The following is a 25,408-nucleotide window of genomic DNA, read 5'->3' as shown; positions in this document are numbered from 1 at the left end:
TGACTGATTTTAGGATATTTGAGATGTACAATATCTTTTTGTTTATAGATATGAACAAGCATGGACTATATTTTCTTAAACGTTTGTTTTTTTTTTTTTTTGATATGACATGGAAAGTATTGTACCACATCAATGTGCATGACTGCACGACAGTGGTATAATTGATTTATAATTTGATGTAAGGAGATATTTTATATTCTATCCATCCATTTGTAATATTGTCTAAAAAAATAGAAACTATTGTCATTAAAATATTGTACATAAGCTATGTATTTCAAAACTTGTACCATCCTTATTATTTTATTTATGGCCATTTAAGTTACACCACCATTACATTTATAGCACAAAATAAATTAATTTATAAGTGAAGATATTTAAATCAAAGATATTTTAATTAATTATATGGGTATGATTTATTTTTATACATTTCCTTTGAAGAAACAAAAAAAAAAAAAAAAAAAAAAAAAAAAAAAAAAAAAAAAAAAAAAAAAAAACTAAATGGTAAGCTAGTAAAAGCAAAAATAAAGACCTGCATTCCGCCTCGCCACCTTTCCTCCTGCACACGAGGGTAGGGTGTACCTGTACAAAACAGACACGCAATACTATCTTCCAGCCACTCGCATACAAACATAAATGCGGATCAACATCTGCCGTCCATTCTCCCCGTCACGCGCATGTCATCTCCTTTCAGCGTGAGGGAATACATGGACCGGTTGGATTAATTTTAAATATGAAATTGGCGGAGGATATTGCACCCGCATAGAACTTTCTATGCTACCCTATAGAACAAAAGTTAGCTTATTCTGTGCGAGAACCCTTAAAAATATCAAGACAATTCTGTTCATCGCTCCGCCCTCCGCTGCTCCCTCCTCCCCGGTCCGCTCGCCGGTCACCGTACTTCCCTCCCCCGCCCCGGCTTGGCCCTGTCTTTCCCTCCACCTCTGATACTCTCACTGGTATGCACTGTGATGTCATCCTTAGAGAAAATAGACAGGATTATGTGCTCGGGGTTTAGTTGTTAGTTGGATTTTTACCGAATTTAGCTAGGACCCTCTGAGACTTCCAGTATTTCTCTTGTTGTCGTTTTCTAAACAAAATTCATTTTCCAATGTATTGGATTTTCCCCTCGGCTCCTTGCTGCCTGAGATCAGGGTGTCTGATAGGCCAAGTTGCATACTTGCATGATTTTTTAAAGTTGGTTTCTTTAAATATTAAGCTCGTTTTTCTGGTTTCATATGGCATGAATATATTTAAATCGAGTTCAAGATTGGGTCTTTTCTTTTATTTCAGGTGATTTCTTCCAGCATAGGTATCTTGAGACTGAGTTCCAAATTTAATCTTTTTAATTCGCATGGTGATTTGATATGGCGTTGGTATCTTCAAATATGATTAAAAATTCGATCTTTTTGTTATGTGAGGAATGAGTCACGGTGATACTCTTGTAGTTGTTGCGGTGTTCTAATGGCTACACTTGGAGAGACTGCTGCTACTGAATTCCTGCGGCAGCAAGCTTGCTTGATTAACGGAGTAGCCACCCACAATCCCAGTCCTTACATCATGTTATACTTGTATGTTAATTGTTCTGCAATATCTTCTTTATATATTCCAGGGGTCAAGGAGGCCTCATGTTCTTCTGCATACAAGTTCTCGTCATGTGACTCGGAGCAGCTTTGTCCACCAAAGTCATCCTGGATTGGCTATTGGAAGAAGTAACACCAAGGTTCCCACTTTTGCTGAACACGAGAGCAGTGGTTTCTAGAGGCTTGCAGAATGAAGTGGCTGAAGAATCTGATGCATTGGAACAGTCCTCTGAGATCGTGCACTTCCACCGGCCCCCCTGCTTCAAGACGATACTGCTGCAGAGCTCCTCAGGAAGGTCCAGGCAAAGATTTCTGGTCAGATCATCGATATAAAGACCAGGCAGTGCTTCAACATTGGATTGAGTGGTGCGCTACCAAGTGACAAGCTTACAATACTTGAGTGGCTTCTGCAGGAGACATATGAGCCTGAGAATTTACAGACAGAGAGCTTTCTAGAGGAGGAGGTCTGCAAAGGTGAATTTGGTGTATTAGTTGAGGTTGGTCCGTTCATGTCCTTTACTACAGCATGGTCAGCAAATACTGTATCAATTTGCCAAGCTTGCTCCTTGACAGAAGTAACACGCATGGAGAGGTCAAGAAGATATCTTCTGTATCTCAAGGCTGGGAGCAATCCATTAATGAGGGCCAAATTAATGAGTTTGCAGCTATGGTTCATGATAGAATGACAGAGTGTATTTATCCCCACAAGCTCATATCGTTTAGGACTAATGCAGTTCCAGTCACTGTTGGTGTGGTTCCTGTCATTGAAAGGGGAAGGGAGGCATTGGAAGAAATAAATTTGAAAATGGGTCTTGCATTTGATGAACAGGATCTTCAGTATTACACAAGAATTTTTAGGGATGATGTTAAACGAAACCAAACAATTGTTGAACTTTATGATATTGCGCAGTCCAATAGTGAGCACAGCAGGCACTGGTTTTTCAATGGGAAACTTGTTATAGATGGGGAACGGATGAGCTGGACATTGATGCAGATTGTGAAAGGCACTTTGAAGGCATATCCAAACAATTCTGTCATTGGCTTCAAGGACAACTCAAGTGCAATTAAGGGATTCCAACTAAATCAGTTGCGCCCAGCATCACCTGGCTCAACATGAGATCCTTATCCAACTTAAGTCATGAACTTGATGTCTTGTTCACAGCAGAGACACATAATTTTCCTTGTGCTCTGGCTCCTTATCCTGGTGCGGAGACAGGTGCTGGAGGTCGCATTAGGGACACACATGCAACTGGAAGGGGTTCCTTCATTGTAGCTTCTTCAACTGGATACTGTGTTGGCAACCTTCACATTGAGGGCGCATATGCTCCCTGGGAAGATTCAAATTTCACATATCCATCAAATTTAGCTCCTCTTCTACAGTTATTAATAGACGCGAACGATGGTGCATCTGACTATGGGAACAAGTTTGGAGAACCTCTGATTCAGGGCTTCATGAGAACTTTTGGGATGAGGCTCCCAAATGGAGAGCGGCATGGATGGCTGAAGCCTATTATGTTCAGTGGAGGGATTGGGAAGGTCGATCATGCTCACATATTAAAGGCAGAGCCAGAAGTAGGGATGCTAGTTGTGAAGATTGGAGGTCCAGCATACCGGATTGGTATGGGAGGCCGTGCAGCTTCGAGCATGGTCAGTGGGCAGAATGATGCAGAACTAGATTTCAATGCTGTACAGCGAGGAGATGCTGAGATGGCATAGAAGCTGTATTGTGTGATCCGTGCTTGTGCTGAAATGGGAGAAAATAACCCTATCATCAGTATCCATGATCAGGGAGCTGGGGGGAATTGTAGCATTGTGAACGAAATAATCTATCCTAAAGGAGCTGAAATCGACATCCATGCTATAGTAGTTGGTGATCAGACCATGTCAGTTTTAGAGATATGGGGTGCTGAGTACCAGAACGGGATGCATTGTTAGTGAAACCTGAGAGTCGGAGCTAGCTATAATCATTATGTGAAAGGGAAAGAGTGTCTATTGCCAGTCATCGGTACCATCAGTGGCAGTGGTCGCATGGTCTTAATTGACAGCTCAGCTATCGAGCATTGTAAATCAAATGGACACCTCCTACAGAGGATCTTGAAAGGGAAAAAGTACTTGGTGACATGCCTTAGAAGTGCTTTGAGTTTTAGCGGATGGCTTTGGTATGAGAGCCACTTGACATTGCCCTTGGCACCACACTAATGTTGAAATCATACTTGTCCCAAAAGCGGATGAGGTAGATTTATTTATATATTTTAATTTTCTTACACTTCTCCTTACATGTGGGCCGGACTTTTCTTTTAATGGGTGAGCCCAACATGTGAAATTTTTTAATAATGGGGTTGAAGAGTGTGGAGACAGGATTCAAACTCAGGACCTCTGCTCTAATACCATGTTAAAATCACCACTTGTTCTAAAAGCTTAAACTGATAGGATGAAGTAGATTTATTTATATATTTTATATTTTCTTACAACTAATGGAGACTCTAAAGAGAGTATTGCCACTTCTATCAGTTTGTTCCAAACGCTTCCTGACAGCAAAAGTTGACAGGTGTGTAACAGGTCTTGTGGCACAACAGCAAACGGTGGGGCCTCTCCAACTTCCGCTGTCTGATGTTTCTGTTTTTGCCCAGACATACACAGACTTGACTGGTGGTGCTTGTGCAATTGGGGAGCAGCCAATCAAGGGTTTACTGAAGCCGAAATCTATGGCAAAACTGGCTGTTGGGGAAGCCTTGACCAATCTAGTCTGGGCCAAAGTCGCATCTCTCAGTGATGTCAAAGCTAGTGGTAACTGGATGTATGCTGCAAAGCTTGATGGAGAAGGAGCAGCAATGTATGATGCTGCAGTTGCATTCTCAGAGTCCATGATTGCATTGGGTATAGCAATAGATGGGGGAAAGGACAGTCTTTCTATGGCAGCTCATGCAGGTGGTGAGGTTGTCAAGGCTCCTGGAAATTTGGCTATCAGTGCCTATGTCGGGAGATAATAACATTGACAGTGACTCCAGATTTGAAGCTTGGAAATGATGGTGTTCTGATGCACATTGATCTAGCTAAAGGGAAGCGTCGTTTAGGTGGCTCTGCTCTTGCCGAGGCTTTTGACCAAGTTGGTGATGAGTGCCCTGACCTTGATGATGTCCCTTACTCAAAGAAGGTTTTCCAGACCATTCAAGAGCTTCTTAGTGAAAGACTAATTTCTGCTGGTCATGACTCAGTGATGGTGGGCTTATAATTTGTGTTCTTGTAATGACATTTGCTGGAAATTTGGTGTGCAATTGAACTTGAATTCCCGGGGTAATAATCTTCTCGAAGTACTCTTTGTAGAAGAGCTTGGCCTTATTATTGAGCTCGGCTTGCAGAACATTGATAGTGTCAGGTGGAAACTTGAAGCAGCAGGCATTTCTGGCGAGATCATTGGAGAAGTTACTCCATCACCTGTGATTGAGTTGTCTGTTGATGGAATACTGCAGCTGAAGGAGGCAACATCTTACCTTAGAGACTTATGGGAGAAGACTAGCTTTCAGCTTGAGGGGCTCCAAAGGTTAGCTTCTTCTGTCAGACTTGAGAAAGAAGGCTTAAAAAACAGTGAGGCACCTTCATGGACACTGTCTTTTACTCCCAGCTTCACAGATGAGAAGGTAATGGCTGCAAGTTTGAAACCAAAGGTAGCTATCATTCGCGAGGAAGGGAGTAATGGGGATAGGGAAATGTCAGCAGCATTCTATGCTGCAGGATTTGAACCCTGGGATGTTACAATGTCCGACCTTCTGAGAGGGCAAGTATCTTTAAATGAGTTTCATGGGATTGCATTTGTTGGCGGTTTCAGCTATTCTGATGTTCTGGATTCTGCTAAAGGATGGTCAGCATTGATAAGGTTCAACCAGCCTCTTTTAGGGCAATTTCAAGAGTTCTACTATGATGGCACGGTTCGCTTGACCGGCTTGACCCGAGCTTTGGCCCATCCCATGTTTCAAAAAGAAGAAGAAGAAGAAGAATTTCAGCACGTGCTGTGCACATGCTTGGAGGGAAGAGACTCCCGATCGGAGTCTTCTTCCTCTCCGAAAAGGTCGGCTGGAATCCGGCTCTATTTAGAGCCCTCCCCAGTCCCTCTTTCGCTCACTGGAGATTGCAGCCGAGATCAGAGCCCACTGCCAGAGATTTTCCTCATTTTCCTCTTTGAACGCCGGTCGTCCATCGCACCGTTGTTGCGACCAAATGCTGCCAGAACCAGGTGAGAACCCAATCTCCTTTGAGCCACTCCTCTCCTCTTCCTTTTGGATCCTTTGAGAGTCTTGATTCTGGCTGGTGATCGTCGAATTTTTGGGCGGAGAGAGATGCTCTGCATTTCCTTTTTTTTCGGCGCATCTTTTTCTTTTCTGGGCCATCGACGTTGCTACCTCTTGACATCGGACCTGTTAGATTTTTATTAAATAATGATTAAAAGTTTTCATACTTAAAATATATATATTATGTATATGGGTTAAGAAGGGAGTGTGGTGTGGATGGTTGGTGTGTCGGTTTGAGGTGCATGAGGTTGTTGGTTCGAATCTCTCTTCCCTCCTTTTTAAAATTCTCATATGGAGGATTTATTTACGTGAAGGAGAGGCAGTTTGGTTATGTTGCTCGGTTCTCTGTGCCTGTGCTCGTCCGACCCGAGGGGCCCTGCTCGTCCGAGGTTCCTTGCGCCTCACAGGCCCTGCTCGTCCGAGGTTCCTTGCGCCTATGCGACCAGAAGTTTGTTGCGCCTGTGCTCGTCCGACCCACCTCGTGCATGTACTCGTCCGAAGCACGAAGAGCCGAGGTCGGACCACAAGTGCAGTGAGCCAAGAGGTGTGTGGCGAAGAGCCACGTCGTTTCCTCGCTTGCATCTCTTCGCAACCGACCTCGCATCCGCTGACCCTACTCCCAGTGTTATTTTCAAACTTTATTACTAGTTTTGACCGTTGGACCGGTTTTTGGTCGCGTTTGTCCCGAAGAAGTCTATAAATAGACCTCTTTGAATTAGACAGAAGATACAATCGAAAGCAGAGAACTTCTATTCTCCCTTTCTGCTATTTTTCTTTCAATCAACGGGCTTGCTGCATACTGATTCTGGGTTCGAAGGCTTCTATGATCCGTGCAAATCATTGAGGCAGAAGGAACAGTGCGAGAGGCTGTTGTATCTCAGGAGTAGAATACCATCCAAGCCTAGTGCACTGTAAGGCGGCGAAATCTACTTCAAGGAAAGTGACCAACATATCACGCCTCAGCATCTCGGGTTCCATTTTTTCACTTTCTCTATTTATTTTCTCTAAGCCTATTTCTGCCTATTATTTGTTGAAGTAGAGTATTTTAGATTTAAAATTTTCTGGGACAGTTTATTCCCAACATTCTTGAAGTAGATTTTCCTACATATAATAGGCTAGTACTTAGAGTTACCCCAATGGCCAATGCAAGTGACCCGGTTTCTCCTGAAAAATTTAATGGAAATAACTTTAAGCGTTGGAGACAGAAGATGGAAATCTTCTTAACCACACTTGGGTTATTTTCCATAATTTTTGACTCTCCTCCAAATGAGGAAGAGAATGAACCGGCTAGAACTTATAATTTGGAGGAATTTAAGAAGAAAGACTACCTGTGTAGGGGAAGGATTCTGTCCTATCTTACTGATCCCCTTTTTGATGTCTACTGCACTTTTAAAACCTCCAAGGAGATTTGGGATGATTTTAATAAGAAATATGGTATCCAAGATGCCGGAATGGACAAGTATGCTGCTAGTCAATTCCTGTCTTATAAGATGGTTGACACCAAGCCCGTAGTTGACCAAGCCCATGAGTTAACAGTGATTTATCATGAATTAGGCTTAAGGGGAATGGGTATAACTGAGAGCCTTCAAGTTGCTTGTACCATTGACAAACTCCCATCTTCTTGGAAAGACTTTGGATTATCCCTGAAACATAAAACCGAGGATATGACAATGAAAACTCTATTGTCTGCCATTAGGATCCAAGAACAACACCTTGAGAAAGATAATGAACAACTCATGAATCCTGAGCTTCTAACCAAGGTGAACTTTGTAGAAGGCCAGAATAAGACCCATAAGTTCAAGAACTCCAAGTTTGACAAGAGTGGACCTAGAAACAAAGAAAAACCTATGAAGCCAAAACACCATATCAATAAGAATGATCGAAATCCGATTTGCTACAACTGTGGGAAACTTGGTCATATGGTTTGAGTATGCCGGATGAAGAGGAAGAATTATCAGAACTATGAATATGTGCCTTCTCAACCTGCAAATCCACAAACCAACATGGTGCTATCCAGTACTGGTCCTACTAGTACTGATGATCGGTATGTAACTTTAAGTCCAGAATTAAATTTGGCAATTTGCTCTACCGATTGGTTAGTGGATACAGGTGCGAATGTTCATATGTGTACTGATCATACCCTTTTTACTACTTATTAGGTCCGGAGCGGCCTAACAGTAACTATGGGGAACTCCACCTTAGCACGAGTGCTTGGAACTGGAAAAGTACTTCTAAGGCTTACGTCTGGGAATGTGCTTACACTATTTAATGTGTACCATGTGCCCGATGGAAGGAGGAATCTGATCAGTGGATCTCTTCTAAATAGGAGTGGTTATTCTTTGTTATTTTAATCTAAGAAAGTGATTATAACAAAGAATGGAACATTTGTAGGCAAAGGCTATGAGTGTGATGGCTTGTATGTAATAAATAATGTATCTTTGGATTTTTCTTCTGATAACAATAATAAAATTGTGCTTTCAATATGTTCTTCATCTCTTTGACATGCTAGATTAGGACATGTGAATAATAATACTATTAAAAGAATGATTAGCTCTGGTTTATTGCCTAATGTTTCATTAAATGAAAAGAAAAGGTGCCAAATTTGTGTTCAATCTAAACAACCTAGAAAACCATTTAAAATGGTAAATAGAAATTCAACTTTATTAGAATTAATACATTCAGATGTATGTGATCTAAATGGAACTTTGACTAAAGGGGGTAGAAGGTATTTCATTACCTTCATAGATGATTATTCTAAGTATTGTCAAGTTTATTTAATGAAATCTAAAGATGAAGCATTTGAGATGTTTAAGACTTATAAATCTTTAGTAGAAAATCAACTTGACAAGAGAATAAAGATTCTCAGGTCAGATAAAGGAGGAGAATACACCTCTAATGACTTGAATGAATTCTGTAGAGTTAATGGAATTCTACATGAAGTTACACCTCCCTATTCACCTCAGTCTAATGGAGTGGCTGAAAGAAAAAATAGGACTCTGCAAGATATGGTAAAATCTTTGCTTGCCAACTCAGGTTTACCTGAGGTTTGGTGGGGGGAAGCAATGCTTACTGCATGTTTCCTACTCAATAGGGTTCCATTTAAAGGTTCTAATGAATCTCCTTATGAACTTTGGAAAGGAAGAAAACCTAACCTAAACTTTCTAAAAGTGTGGGGTTGTTTGGCTAAGGTTAATATTCCTTTAATCAAGAAAAGAAAATTAGGACCTAATACTTTTGATGCTGTGTTTCTTGGTTATTCTCTTAATAGTGTTACTTATAGGTTCTTAGCCATTAGTTCTGATATTAATGGCATAGATAAGAATACTATAATTGAATCTAAAGATGCTTCTTTCTTTGAAGACATTTTTTTCATTTAAGGATAAAATAGAAAATCATGTAATAGATAGATCTAATGATGCATCTTGTAGTTCGCCATCTAATTCTCTAATTATTCCTAATAATGAAAATGAAAATGAACTTAATGATATTAATGAACTTGGTAAAGGAAAAAGAATTAGAAAAAAGAAAGATTTTGGATCTGATTTCTATACTTTTATGGTTGAAGATGATCCTAAAACTTATAAAGATGCTATGAACTCATTAGATTCTATGTTTTGGAAGGAAGCTATTAATAGTGAAATGAATTCACTTATGACTAATAAAACATGGTTTTTAACTGACTTACCACCTGGTAGTAAGGCTATAGGTTGTAAATGGATATTTAAGAAGAAATTAAGATCTGATGGTTCTATTGAAAAATATAAAGCAAGATTAGTTGCTAAGGGCTTTTCTCAGAAGGAGGGTATTGACTACTTTGATACATATTCTCCTGTGACTAGGATAACCACAATTCGTACTTTAATTGCACTGGCTTCAATCCATAATTTGATAATTCATCAAATGGATGTCAAGACTGCCTTCCTTCATGGTGATTTAGAGGAAGAGATCTATATGGATCAGCCAGATGGATATGTGGCTCAAGGACAGGAAAGAAAAGTTTGTAGGTTAGTCAAATCCCTCTATGGTTTAAAACAAGCTCCTAAGCAATGGCATAGGAAATTTGATAAAATAATTGTTTCTTATGGCTTTAAAGCAAATGAATCAGATAAGTGCTTATATTCTAAGTTAGAAAATGATTCATGTATTATCTTGTATTTATATGTTGATGATATTTTAATTTTTGGTACTGATATGAATATGGTGACTGATATCAAAATTTTCTTGTCTAATAATTTTGATATGAAAGATTTAGGTCAGACAGAGGTAATTCTTAGTAACAGGATTACCAGAATACCTGATGGTATAATTTTTGATCAATCACAATATATTGAGAAAATATTGAAGAAATTTGATAAGTACAATTGTAAACCAGTAAGTACACCTTATGAGCATGGTTTGAACTTGAAGTGCAATAAAGGTGATCTAGTGGCCCAAGAGAAATATGCTCAAATTATTGGGACACTGATGTATGTTGCAAATACAAGTAGACCTGACATTTCTTATGCTATAGGAAAGCTCAGTAGGTTTAATAGTTGCCCTAGTCTTAGTCACTGGGAAGCACTGGACAGAGTACTTAGATACTTGAGAGGTACCATGTATTATGGTTTACATTATTCAAGATTTTCCACAGTACTTAAAGGATACAGTGATGCTAGTTGGATCACTGATTCAGTGAACCGAAAAGGAACTAGTGGATACATATTCATGTTGGGTAGTGCAGCTGTTGCTTGGAGATCATCCAAACAAACTGTGATCACAAGATCCACTATGGAGGCTGAGATTGTAGCCTTAGATTCTGCAAGTCAAGAAGCAGAATGGTTTAAGAATCTTATGTCTGAAATACCTATTATGGAAAAGCCTATACCTGCTATCTCTTTGTTATGTGATAATGAAGCTGTAATTAATATTTGTAAAAATACTGAGTATAACAAGAGAAACAGAAGACACATTAGTGTGAGACATAAGACTATTAGATAGTTAATTAAAAATGGTATCATAACTTTGGAATTTGTTAGATCTAAAGATAACCTAGCAGATCCTTTAACTAAAGGACTGGCTAGAAGCAAAGTCATAGAAACATCAAAGGGGATGGGACTGAAACCCATAAGAAATCATTGACAATGGCAACCCAACCTATTCTGACTGGAGATCCCAAGACGAAAGGTTCAACGGGAAAAACAAGTTGTTTAATGATTAGTTAGCACTATTATAAAATGACTTTATGCCATTTGGTCTCTCCCTATGATATGAGTGCTAAACACAGCAGAGGTATACGGAAGAGTTTAAAACTCTGAATGAGTTCGAGTCTATGGCAAGGTGCTGTGCTGCGAGCACCCTTGGAGGACTCACCTATGTGAGTGTGACTATGTGGCTGCAGTTTATGGGGATAAGGGTATAACCCCTAGAGCACTCATGAAATTGAGATATTGGTGCATGAGGCCAGGAAAAGCACCACTTGTGATGAACCTAGTATTTGCATTTGTGATGGTTGAAGTATATAGAAATCTGAACCAAAGGATTTGGTTCAAAGCTTTTAGCTACCACTATACCTTTCAGATGAAAATATACTTTTACTAGGTAAAGATTCAAAGCCGCAAGCTACCTTTATTGAAGTCATGACATAAACAAGCCCGGTTTGACTATTTTTATTTTATAAAGTTTTGAAAACATTTTAATCAGGTGGGGGAATGTTAGATTTTTATTAAATAATGATTAAAAGTTTTCATACTTAAAATATATATATTATGTATATGGGTTAAGAAGGGAGTGTGGTGTGGATGGTTGGTGTGTCGGTTTGAGGTGCATGAGGTTGTTGGTTCGAATCTCTCTTCCCTCCTTTTTAAAATTCTCATATGGAGGATTTATTTACGTGAAGGAGAGGCAGCTTGGTTATGTTGCTCGGTTCTCTGTGCCTGTGCTCGTCCGACCCGAGGGGCCCTGCTTGTCCGAGGTTCCTTGCGCCTCACAGGCCCTGCTCGTCCGAGGTTCCTTGCGCCTATGCGACCAGAAGTTCGTTGCGCCTGTGCTCGTCCGACCCACCTCGTGCACGTACTCGTCCGAAGCACGAAGAGCCGAGGTCGGACCATAAGTGCAATGAGCCAAGAGGTGTGTGGCGAAGAGCCACGTCGTTTCCTCGCTTGCATCTCTTCGCAACCGACCTCGCATCCACTGACCCTACTCCTAGTGTTATTTTCAAACTTTATTACCAGTTTTGACCGTTGGACCGGTTTTTGGTCGCGTCTGTCCCGAAGAAGTCTATAAATAGACCTCTTCGAATTAGACAGAAGATACAATCGAAAGCAGAGAACTTCTATTCTCCCTTTCTGCTATTTTTCTATCAATCAACGAGCTTGCTGCATACTGATTCTGGGTTCGAAGGCTTCTTTGATCCGTGCAAATCATTGAGGCAGAAGGAACAGTGCGAGAGGCTGTTGTATCTCAGGAGTAGAACGCCATCCAAGCCTAGTACACTGTAAGGCGGCGAAATCTACTTCAAGGAAAGTGACCAACATATCACGCCTCAGCATCTCGGATTCCATTTTTCCACTTTCTCTATTTATTTTCTCTAAGCCTATTTCTGCCTATTATTTGTTGAAGTAGAGTATTTTAGATTTAAAATTTTTTGGGACAGTTTATTCCCAACAGGACCTCCAGTTAAGTTCCACGGCCTCCCTACTCTCTTCCCTGGCGGAGCCATGATCGCCAATGAGCGGCCGCCGCCACTGATAGTCCACCACCTCCAGCTACCGTCCACTCCGTTCCTTCCCTGTTTAGCAAGAAAGAAAAAACAGAAAGAAAGAAGAGAAGAAGAAGAGGAGGAGAGAGAGAGAGCCATCCCTCTTTTGTTTCTCTCTCTTGTTTTCTCTCTTCCTTCTCTCTCACCTCCCTATTTCTCTCTCTAAGAAGACCTATGGATCTATGAATCGAGTCCTATCTTTCTATCTTATGGACACGAATTGACCGATGCAAAGGGTTATGATTTACCCTGGTGCCCGGGCAGCTTGCCAGACCAATCACCCCAGTCCTGTTAAGTGCCTATGAAACCCAGTATTGATGAACCCTATTAACTGACTTTGACCCAACTTAGTCCTTGCCCCATGATTCATTGATCGTGTTGCTTAGACCGGATCTAACCGGGCCACCATTATCCGACCAACCGTTTCTTTTGTCTTGTTATTTCAATACCATTAAAGTTATTGAACGGGAGTTAATCTTACTCTTAATATCTTTAATAGATTTAGCTGGTTTGCTTAGTGAAGTTTGAAAGTCTAAGATGAAAGAGGTAAGTAACCCTAACACTCCTTATTAGTTTTCAAATTTTTACTTATTTTTTGGTATTATGAAAATCCAAAAATAGTATTAAATATTGACGGTATCATGTTTTCTTAAAATCAAGAATTAAGCATATGATATTATGAAACTCAAGATTTATTACGAAATAATGGTTCCATGATTATTTTACCGTTATGCACTATTTATGAACTATGAATTCCATATTTATGAAATTTGTATTTTGTTTAAAAAAAATAATTTAATGATTATTCTACTATTAAAGGTTTAATTATGGACTACAAACTATATAGTCTTTTAACGATTTATTCTTGCATGATCTAAGATAATATGATTTAAGAAATTATGACTTAAGAAAATCTGTTTTAAGAAATAACTATGGGCTCTCAGAGGGCTATGTACGGCACTCGCCAGCGGGTTACATAGCTTGGTATACGGCCCTCGCCAGCGGGTTACGGTAACTTGGCATACGACCCGGCCAATGGGTTATGGTAGTTGGCATGATATTGATTACAGCCCAGCGACGGGTAGAGATGTTTTTTTTTTGGTAAGTGTGGGTGGGTAGAGATGTTTTTTTTTTTTTGGTAAGTGTGGGTGGAGATGTTTCACAACCCAAGTTCATCCACAATGAATCCGGTCGCTTTGAGTGTCGCTTTACAAGTGTCAGAATTGGAGACTCTCCAGCTATTATGTTCAAAGGAATGGAGGGCAGTTCATTGGGTGTTTGGGCAGCTCATGGGGAGGGGAGAGCATATTTCCCTGATGATGGCATCCTAGATCACGTCCTAAAGTCTAATCTGGCCCCTCTACGGTATTGCAACAATGCTGGCAGCATAACAGAGGTCTACCCTTTCAATCCAAATGGTTCTCCTCTGGGAATTGCAGCCCTTTGTTCTCCTGATGGGAGGCACCTTGCTATGATGCCCCATCCGGAGTGTTGCTTCATGATGTGGCAGTTCCCATGGTATCCAAAGGAATGGGAAATTAACAAGAAAGGCCCAAGTCCATGGTTACGGATGTTTCAGAATGCTCGTGAATGGTGCACTTAAAACAGGTACTTTGATTTATGTCTTCCCTTAGTGTTTTGTTATCTTATCTTTTTATATTTTGGCTAAATTTTCCTTTTCTCCATAATTTTCAGGTCTCTAGTTGGTGACATTCATGTCACCATATTTTTGTATGAGCGATTGAGAAAACTGCTTAAGCCTTGGACTAGATTAAATTCTGTTCCTCATAAACGTTCTGCTTTTAATATCCCAGACTCTAATTGGTTGGAATTACAACTTTCTGCAGGGAACTCATCTTAGACATGGTATTGAGGCTGAGAACATTGGCGTCTGACTTCAAGCTCTTAAACTTCTTGCCGTGTATTCCTGTTCTGGTACTTGAGAAAGTGGGAGTTCACAGGAGATGTATGCCAAGGATACAACAGGAGGATTTTTTTTCATGGAAGAAAATCTTGTTTTTTCACTGGGTCCCCGACAAATATAGTCATGATAGATTTTGAATTCCTTTTTGTGAAACTTCTTATTAATCTATGTAGAAAAAGACAAGTTGACAGTTTTTCAGATGATTTGCTTCTGTTCTGTTTTTTCGTTTCTTGGAAGTAAGCCCAGGGGTTTCAGCAAAAGTATGAGCTTTGAGATACAATAACAGAAATATTTCCCAACAAGTTTTGCTGTTATTTCCTTTTCTGTATTCTGAACTCGAACATTTTAGAACATAAGAAAACAGCGTCTGATTAATTTTTGTCCTCATTGGCATTATTGTTGCTGCTTTTTTTTTTTTTGAATCTAACAGTTTCTTTCTTGTTCCTCAGATGGAACGGAACCTGTTTTCTTGAAAACAAATGGAGCTGACAAGAAGGTTACTTATGATTTTTCCATGATAGAAATGATCTTAGTTCTCAGAAAATCCCATTCCAATACAGTGAGAGATGCTTTATTATACCGAGTTCCTAGGAGAAGATTGAAATATGCAATGTATAATGATGGACAGACAGAATGTATTAGTCATGATGCTTAGTGAATGTTCAAGAGCTTATTTTATGCTTCTAAATATTATCTACTTATCTGTGGAACTGTGACAAGTTGAATTGAAGCTTAGAAAAGTCATCTTTTTTCTGTGATGAAGAAACAGCGTGTTGGATTGGTAATTTTACTTGACTTGAGAATTTTGGCAATATCATATAATTGGATGGATTCAACCGCAAAACTGTTACAGTATTTTCTAATATTGAAAATCTTCTAGTTGATCATGATAAATCTGTCCTAACAATTGAATTAATTGTTCTTAAGCAATAACTGTCAAAGCCTGTTCAGTAATATTGATTATTTATGGAATATACGTATATATTATATTATTGGTGTTATGTTTATCTCCCTCTCATGCTTGCTGATGTTAAATGCACTTGCACATCAATATATACAATTACTTGGATTGTTTCATTTGCTTTATTCTATTTTTCAACCTTTCCAAAAGTTTCGGAGGCTTTGACCAATATTTTGCATTTCCTCGAATTAGGTTCTTTCTCATGCAATGGATATTTATTTGCATGACACTCTGTAATGAATGCTAAACCCAAGAACCGTTTATGGAGCTGTTGTCAATATGTGAATACTTATCCTGAACAGCTATTGTAGTCTAGCCAGTGTATGAAATGATTATAAGTTTTGATTATCTATTTCATCCGATCATAAATAAAGATCTTTCTACTATGTGTGTCTTCAAGTACTAGTTATGAGGATCTCTTTCAAGCTTAGACAGTCTATTGTGTTAGTTTTTCTCCCACCTTTTTGTATTTCTACTTCTTTTTACTTTGTTTCATTTGTAATTTCAGTTAAAGCTTTTTCTGCAGTCATAAATGAAACATTTTAAAATAAAAACACTGGTCATGGCATATTGGTAGGAGAATGAAATTATTAGTAATAATCTTTAAGTTGATCTTGACTGCTATAGGTTAAGCATAATTATATGCAAAATTCCATGATGGCCATCAGGTGCTGTTTTGTTCAATTATGACCATGTAACTTTAAAATGGACGATAGTTGAGCTAAATTATTTGAATGCAGATTGTCTAATGGGTCACTACCATGAGAATGTGGGTTCTTCATGCTTAATATCAGGGCTGGTCGACTGGCTAAAAAGGCTAAGTATAGAGAACATGGTTGTATGCCTCATTGGATAATCATGCACAGTTGACTGAAGATGCCTGCATAAGGTGCAGTTTACCACATTATATTGTTGATATTTCTGTTTTTAGTGGGAGCAATAGGGGTATTTTTTGACTTACAATCAATTTTTTTGACTCACAAACAAATTTAGGGGGACAATATTTGTTCTATGAGATATTTTGAGAAAATATACAAGTTATGAACTGCCTTTAACTGAAACACTTGAATCTACCTTTATGTAACTGCAATGCAGAGTCGGAAAGTTCTGTTTGAGTTTGATATGAAATTTGGCACCTGATACTGTGGCTTTTGTTGGTAGAGACACTTACTTTTAACATGCATATGAATGGCTTCTCTCACTTGAGCCTAGACTGTGTCATTAATCAGATATTTGTCTGATCCGTTGAGAATTATTATATGAACTTCAATCCCGATTTGCCCTCCTCATTAAATGGAGCATGAAGATATCTTTATTTTGAGAATTGGGCATTATCTTCTTGTCTGGCATCCTTTCTCAACAATAATGCCATCACATGCTGGAGTATAATGGTGTTAGCTAGAGAAAGCATCATCATGATACAAAAAAGCTTGTGTATAATTATCATTAACTTCCATATCTTTTCAGTTTTGAGCTAGACCATCCTCGCATCCACCAATCTAATGAACCTTACTCCTCTTACATTCTATTGTGCTAGTGCCCGTTTTTGTTTTCCTCTTGCTTAATGATGTCTCTGTGCACCTAGTTGCATGTCATTTCTCATTCTTTCCTCTAGTGAGCACCCAAAACTCTTCCTTATAAGGGCAGGTTGTTTCCTTGGTTTTAGTTCACATAGGAAGGGTAGTTGTTGCTATCATTCTGCTTGAACCCCAACATAGTTTGTGGCATGCCACCTTTTTAGCTGTCTTTCCAATTTTCTTTAGTATAGAACAAGGTCTATCCTCCTATAGCCTTGGTACATGGCTGGTATGGACCCCAATAGGGCTATCTGAAACGCAATGTTATCTGGACTCTCAAATTTTGGGTTTTGGCCATATCAGACACTTCGACCCTTGGGACAATTGATGACACTCCTTGCTTGTTACCATCAAATCACAAAGCCATCATCATGATGCATCTACTTTTGTCACTTCTTTTTTAATGAACATAATGAGCATAAGTCTAGCTCTCTCTCTCTCTCTCTCTCTCTCTCTATATATATATATATATATATATATATATATATATATATATATGCATATTTACACATAGATATATATAATTGATATGTGTCCCTGTCAAATTTTTAGAAGATCTCTATGTTGGATTCTTCTTGGCACTTGGATACTTGACCCCCATGTCATGTGTCCAGCTAGCATTGCTGAAACATGGCTTTCCTTCTGAACATGTTAGTTTTGTTTGCTGTAAATAAGTGTCCTTGCAAATCTAAAGCTACCAACAAATCCCCTTCAGCTACAGACTTGGTCTACATTCTGAATACATACCTCTATTGTAATCATGACCAATTTCAATTACAATATTTAGAGATGATGCCTTTCCAAATGATTTCTAGCAATTAGGTTCCTGAGATAGAGCTGTTACAGTTTATTAGTAATATAAGTTGTACAAGGAAGAATTTGGGCTCTCTCTGTTTTAACTCTCCATGCAGGATGCAATTATCTAATTTTACAACACATATGGTTCATGTACTGCATCTTGCTAATATCAAGATATTTGTGGTAAAATGTTATATTCTATGGTGCACCCTTGTTTCCATTCTGCCTTCAGATGATTCATTATCAGACCTTTTTTTTTTTTGTTGATAGCTTGTAGGGATCACTTTCCTTTCTACATGATGAGAGATTCATACTCAGTTTTTTCTAAAGCTCATTATTTGTTTTTTCAGCATTCTTTTGTTAAACGGTCCTATGCCTCTCTGACTAAATCAGACCACCAAAATGAGATTAGGATTTTATAATGGTAAGCAATTATTATCAAAGTATAGTTTTTTTCTGTGTATTTTCTTCCTTCTTATCTTGAATATTCTTATTAGTTAATGTCTTACTTTTTAAATCCTTTCCTTGCAGATACATTGCAAGGGAACCCAAAAATTGATTTTCACAAGTATATGGTGCAAGCCTTTGAAGCTGATTTCAGGAAAGCTGCTGGTATAAGGTAATTTAAATTTAGTGTTTAGATCATTCATTGAGCATGGAGGTTAGTTTTTATTAGATCTAAGTTGGCATTTGTTGGGGAAAAATGGAGAAATATTACCTGAGATTGTGTAGAAATGGCCCCGAAATAGTCTTAATTAAGAAAGGTGGCAGAGTTGAGATGCGGACCAGGTGACTCCCTTGAGATGATACGTGCTGTTTCGGAATTTTTAGGTGCAGCAGATCACTAATTTTTGCATGCCATCCTTAGGATACAAGAAGCCTAGCCACTCAGCGGTATACCTTACAAGTTCGCACCACTTGTAAGGTGCAAAGCTCTTCAAATAGCACCTTCTTTACCAAAATAAAAATGCTTCACTATTGATGAAAAAAAATAGGAAAAATATTTGACACATGTCCAACTCGCATGATCATGGTTGTTGAAAGAGAAATCAAAGTCTCTTGGACTTTTCTCATGAACAGGTTTAGAAATATATTGATTCTTAAAATTTTGATAAACCATTACTTTGTTTGATGTCTATGATAAGATCTACAAGGCAGATCTCACCGGTGGATTGTTAGAAGAAGAGGGTGGAGAGAAAGAGAACAAGAGAGAGCGTGAGAAAGGTAGAGAGAGAGGGGGAGAGAGAGAGTACATAGAAAATTTTTGGGATTGTTATTCTTTTCTTCAATTGAAAACGATTACAACTTTTATAGAGGTCGGGCACCTCTATGCCAACTAGACTCCTACCTAACTAGGCTCTTATTATAATGAAAGACAACCAAATAAAAGACAACTAATTGACTAAATAAGAAGGACAAGTGGAGGTGGCCTAAATAAGAAGGACAACCAAATAAAGACAACTAATTGACTAATCCCGAACTAAGGCAATTAATCTCTAATTCTGTCCGAATAAGGAATCCGACGCCTCCTATGGTAGACGTGCACAAATGGAGGTGGGTGCAAATCTTGGCGTCTATCATTTTCTTGCCCTTCGAGACGAACCTTGTCCTCAAAGTTCCAATGAGAGAACTATAACTTGAGCTTGTCAAACTCTTCTCAAGTAGCATCTTTCTTGGGTAGGCCCATCCATTGAACGAGGGCCTCCTGCACATAGACCCCTTTCTTTTTAACCTAACGGTAGTCAGAGATCGCCATTGGCTCCAAAACCAGTTTTCCTTGTGGAGAGAACGTGGGCAACTGAGGAAGCGCTCTACCTGCGTCTCCTATTTGCTTCTTGAGCTGTGAGACATGGAAAATTGGGTGGATTTGGGAGTCATCCGGCAGCTTAAGCTTGTATGCCACTGATCCAATCCTCTCGATTACTTGGAATGGTCCATAAAAACGAGGTGTCAATTTCTTGTTAGCATGGATCTGTATTGAAGTCTGTTGATATGGTTGGAGCTTGAGGTAGACCCAATCTCACGCTAAACTCGAGCTCTCGACGATGCTTGTCCAATTGGACTTTCATCCTATTATGAGCAATCACTAAATTATCCTTAAGCAGTCGTAGGATTTCATCTCTAGCGGGCAACTCTTGATCAACCAGTGCTGCTGATGTGGAGCCCGATTCATAGCGGTGCACTGAAGGAGGTGGCCATCCAGTATGGCCTGCCATCATAATGTACACATCGACTCCTTGACATAGGAGTCGCTGGATCGAATGCAGGGTACCTGGCAGTATTGGTGCCTTCGAGTCGCCCTCCAACTGGTACCGACGCCCTGCACCTCAAACTGCATAGTGAGTTTCTCCCAATCACAAAGGACCGGTCCTAAGCTCCCAAGCCACTAAATGCCAAGGACGATGTCTGACCTTTGGAGACCCAAGGGATACATGTCAACCTAGAATAGGCACCCTTGAATTTGAACGTCTACAGCCTTGCAGACCTCCTTGCATGTTAAGCGGTTGCCATCAGCCACCATCACCGTGAAAGGTGTTGTGGGTGCGATCTTACAATGAAGCTTCTGAGCTAATTGATCATTCATGAAATTATGGATGCTACCGTTGTCTATCAGAATCAAAACCGGTCGAGCCTCTACCATCCTGGCTACTCACATCGTCTGAGGTGAGGTACATTCCGACAAGGCATGAATCGAGATCTCGGGGTGGTCAGGCAGATCCTGCTCTCCCTCCATAGTCATCTCTTCCTGCACCGACGCCTTCTCTTTTGTCTTCGATATTAGCAAAAATAATTGCTAAAACTTATAGACATGTTTCCGTACGAACTTCTCCTCACAGTTGTAACACTAGCCTTTCTCCCTACGAGCTTGCATATGTTCCCAAGTCAGGCGCCTGAGGCTAACACTTGTTGGAACCTGCGACGGGGCCATTGGGGGTGGGAGTCGGCTTGGCCCCACGCTCGGGGCCAGTCTGAGTGTTGGCAGGACCGGCGGCGGCTTCTACACTGGTGTAGGAAGTAGATCCTAACGAGGTGAGTTACATCTTACCCGAAAGATCTTGTCTTTCTGTAGTCATGCCAAACTTACTGCATGTGCGCCATCATCTTTGGCCGGAAAAGCTTAACCTCCAAACGAATATCCTTCCGAAGGTCGCCTATAAAACTTTCAAGAAGAGCCCCTTCTGGCTAGTCCTGAACCCGAGAAGCCAGCCGCTCGAACTGGCTTTGATAATCACGCACCGACCCCGTTTGTTGTAGTTTGGCGAGAGCTTTATCAAAGTTTTCATATTCAGATGGCCCATACAAATGCAGAGGGCTTGTGTGAACTGGCCAACTCGCTTGGGGATGCGTAGTCTCATACACTAGAACCATTGTAGGGCTTCATCATGGAGATGGAAGGAAGCCAACAGTACCTTCTCTGCATCTGGGGTGCCTTGTTAGCAGAAGAACTGCTTGGCCTTACATCCCGTCGGATCTTTATCCGTAAGTTTCCGAAAGTCCACCCGTGCGAGCCATGGTTGAATTGTTCCATTGTCACCCAACAGAATCCGTCGAGTCGAGCTCCCTGGAGACTGAGGAGGCGGACTCTCCCTGTCCTTCATGAGGAGAGCCACATTAGAGGTAAGGGTCTCTAGGTTAGCATTGATGGATTCGAAAGCGTTCGCATGTCGGCGTATGGTCATGTTGACGCTATGGAGCTCGACCTCTACCGTCGACACGCGATCTTCATTTGTAACTGAGCGTGTGGAAACCATGCTAGATGCCAATTAGATACTGTAGCGAATTGGCTACCGTAGTGACTCGACTACTGCAGCAAATCGGCTACTGTAGCTTTGATACCAAGTTGATAAGATCTGTAAGGCAGATCTCACCGGTGGATTGTTAGAAGAAGAGGGTGGAGAGAAAGAGAACAAGGGAGCGTGAGAAAGGGAGAGAGAGAGGGGGGAGAGAGAGAGTACATAGAAAAATTTCAGGATTGTTATTCCTTTCTTTAATGAAAATGATTACAACTCTTATAGAGGTCCGGTGCCTTTATGCCAACTAGACTCCTACCTAACTTGGCTCTTATTATAATAGAAAGACAACAAAATAAAAGACAACTAATTAACTAAATAAGAAGGACAAGTGGAGGTGGCCTAAATAAGGACAACCTGAATTAAGGCAATTAATTCAGGCAACTAATTAACTGATCCTGAATTAAGGCAATTAATTCCTAATTCCGTCCGAATAAGGTAGAAGTGCACAAATGGAGGTGGGTGCAAATCTTGGCGTCTATCAGTCTAAAATATAAATGTATGATTCATTTACTACTAATTTTATTTTACCAGATCGAAAATTTTTTATGCTCAAAACTGGAATTTATAGATCCAATGTCACATTCAGTAAAAATTTATGATACATATGAGGGAGAATAGTGAGGAAGGAGAACTAAAGATGAAATTTTTCTAGAGCGTTTGTAGATTCGGCCTTGCTCTATCTATAGGCTGATGGGGAGCATCTCAATTAGACAAGTTTTAATGTGTATTTTCTCAGATGTATAACTGACCAATAAATGAGATTTTAAAAATATAAAACTGAAATCATTATGAAAATATTTTCAAATTTGTAGCAGGCCAATGAATGAGATATAAAAACGGAATTATTCTACATTAATGGCTGAAATTTTCAAACTGAAGTCTGCCAACTTTAGTGTAATAATTGATACTAAATGGCTTATAAAGAACTCATCCATTTTTCATTTTTATAAAATATACCAACAGCATTTACCCTGCGGAGTCAGAGTAGCTCATTGAAGATCATGTTGCATTTTGTGTGATCAACCATGCATATATATGCAATCCTCATTAACTTCAATTTTTATTTCTTTCAGTTGGTATCTTTGGAACTTTGTAGTCATTTTCTTGTTGCTGAACGTTAATGTTATGCTCGACCTCAACCCCCTCAAATAACATCATTGATACTATAGTTCTTTTGTCTCCCAAATGAAGTTGCTACAACTTATGAATTGATGTTCTAATGTGTACTGATTATAGATTTGAAATATATATATATATATATATTTTGATTGCTTGGCTTTTGAATTTCACCGTGTGAAAAAGATGTCAGCCAGTTTTGTCTTTTGATTCGATGCATCACCTCTCTTGCTGGATGCAGCTAAATGATTATATGAGTGGATGATTAGTCAACTCTGCCAGAAGCATCATTTGTCCTATCCTTTAACAATCCAAATGAAGGCAAATAATTAGTCTAGCTTTTGGCAGACTATTCTCATATAACAGCTTATCAATTGGATGCTTTCAATTTGCTTCAAACATCAATAAATGGGGCTCAGAAGTTGTTCAAAATGTGACACTTCCTGGTTTTTACTGCTTGCCGTTTTTATTCAAGGTTTTGTCAGGGCATGTTCACTGTACACAGAAATATGCTTCTAGAATTATGGCTAATGCTTCTGCTATGTTTCAACAGAAAGTTTCTGCTCGTACTTTGGTGTCTGTATATCATATAATCTCATATTATATCATTTCATATATTTCACTGCGCAGCTTGGCTTGCATATTTTCGATGGCATTCACTCTTTTCATCATATTCCCTCATTTGATTGGAAGTATGCTTGTCTTTAATTAGTGTCTAGAGGTTGTATATCTAATGAACATCTATCTAGTGTGGTGTTATGCATGGTTAGTGGCTCTTCAGCAGGGCTGCTTAGTTTTAGAAATCTGAGCTTTCTCCTCGAACCAGAGTACAATGGACCTACAAAGTGGCCTTGACAACAATCAATTACTATTGCTACCAAAGTAGTGAAGCAAGACACATGCTTAGAGAAATGTTCTTATTAGTGAAAATGATGATGTCCTTTTATAATTTTCCCAGATGGAATATGCTAAGGCTTGTCATGGGCAAGTCACATTATTTACTTGAACATTATAACTGGATTATCTTTGATGTGCATAGGTGATATTCTTTTTTTTGGTTTTCCCCTGTAGGTCTTGAACACAAATTGTGCCAAACAACCTATACAACTTATTTAAAAATGTAAACGAAGTCCAACCATGACAATGCATTTACGACTTCTGAAGCAGTTACAAACATGGATCTTTATAGTGTTTCCTTGTGCATCAGTTTCTCTGGGTGCAATGAAATGTAGATTGATCCCTCAATTATAATGTTTCTTTGTGCATTCTGACAACTTTTTCTAGATGTGCTATGTGCTATTTATGAACTAACATTTGCATTGTTGGGCATAAATGCTAAATCTTGTTAAGATACTGACTAGTCTACCTGGCTATTGGCAGCTTCTTCTTTCTGTTGGCACGAAATTTGAGTGTCTTACTCAGCTCATGAGATTGCTGAAAACATTCTGCAATTGAAGGCAATATGGTACTTAAGGTATCAAATGATCACTTCTGGTTCCAGCTTATGGATCTTCCTGTACTTGGTTCGCTTCATACTCTTTCAAAATGCCTTGGAGATTTCATTTTGCTTCTGGATACTGGTAACCAACATGGAAAGAAAATAATTTTGCGTCATTCTTGAGCTTAATGCATGGAAAGCTGAGTTTTTATATCCACCAGAAAAAAGTATTGTAAGCCCTCAATTTCCATAAAAAAACCTTTCTTGAGGATATGATAAAACTAGATCTTTTTCGATCCAGATGTAAAAACATTTGTGCATAATTATTTGTCTGTTCTATTTCTAGTGCCGGGTCTAGGGTTTTTCTGCCAGTGTTAACAGGAGAACCTAGTAATCTGTTTCTAAACCTGTGCAGGGTTCAGGACACACACCGCTTTGTGTGTTTGTCCAATAAGTTGGTTGAGGTATTGGTTGCATTTCTTTCTTTTTGCTTTCAAGGAAAAATTAGCGGTAATCATTCAATTATTTCTTCCATTCTCCATAAAATGATGAAGAATGAGCATTACACACAGGGGCCTAGCAAGCAGAGCAACAAGCACTGTGCTGTAAAATATTGGCAGTTTCATGTGATTCATGAATTGCGGCTTTGTACTAAGACCACTAATGACTGAGAGGGCCCTTCTTTGTTACAGATGATAAAGTTGGAAAACTCTTGTTAGGAATAACGTTTGCTGCAGGTTGTGACACTTAACTATTGGCTAATGCCTGAACGGCCTTGGCCTAACATAATCTGAGTCTATCTACTGTTCGTCGGTCGCATGCATGGCATGAGAACTGCTGTTGATATTATAATCAGGGCGTAAGACATTGCTTAAATTAAGGTAGGTATTATCAACTAAAACTGATATATTCTTATATTAATAAAAGAAAAGAGATGCATCCTCTGCATTTTGGAGTCGTAGGTTGGGTTGGGTTTTCAGGTCAGGTTCCTGGGCATAGGCAGGTTGACTGTGGGGCAGGATTTGACCAACCTGTTTTGCACTTTGCTCAGGCTTGTTACTCTTAGACATCTTAAAGAAGACAAGCATTACCCTGCCTATTTATTTGTAGTTCGGGGAGAAGAATTAGAACTATCAAAGTTACAGAATTTCTAAATGTGATTTGTTTTTTCTATTTTTGGGATTATCAGTCAAATTAT

The 25,408-nt window shown here is 39.4% G+C and overlaps 1 pseudogene; it reads left to right on the top strand.

The window, feature by feature from the left end:
• The first annotated feature begins 1,661 nt into the window (after positions 1 to 1,661).
• On the top strand, positions 1,662 to 24,555 carry LOC103717457 (annotated as a pseudogene).
• The last annotated feature ends 853 nt before the right edge of the window (positions 24,556 to 25,408 follow it).

The sequence above is a fragment of the Phoenix dactylifera genome, chromosome 7, assembly GCF_009389715.1.
Source record: "Phoenix dactylifera cultivar Barhee BC4 chromosome 7, palm_55x_up_171113_PBpolish2nd_filt_p, whole genome shotgun sequence".
NCBI classification, from domain to species: Eukaryota; Viridiplantae; Streptophyta; class Magnoliopsida; order Arecales; family Arecaceae; genus Phoenix; species Phoenix dactylifera.
Note: the sequence above shows the minus strand (reverse complement) of the source record. Positions and strands in the feature narration are given on the sequence as shown.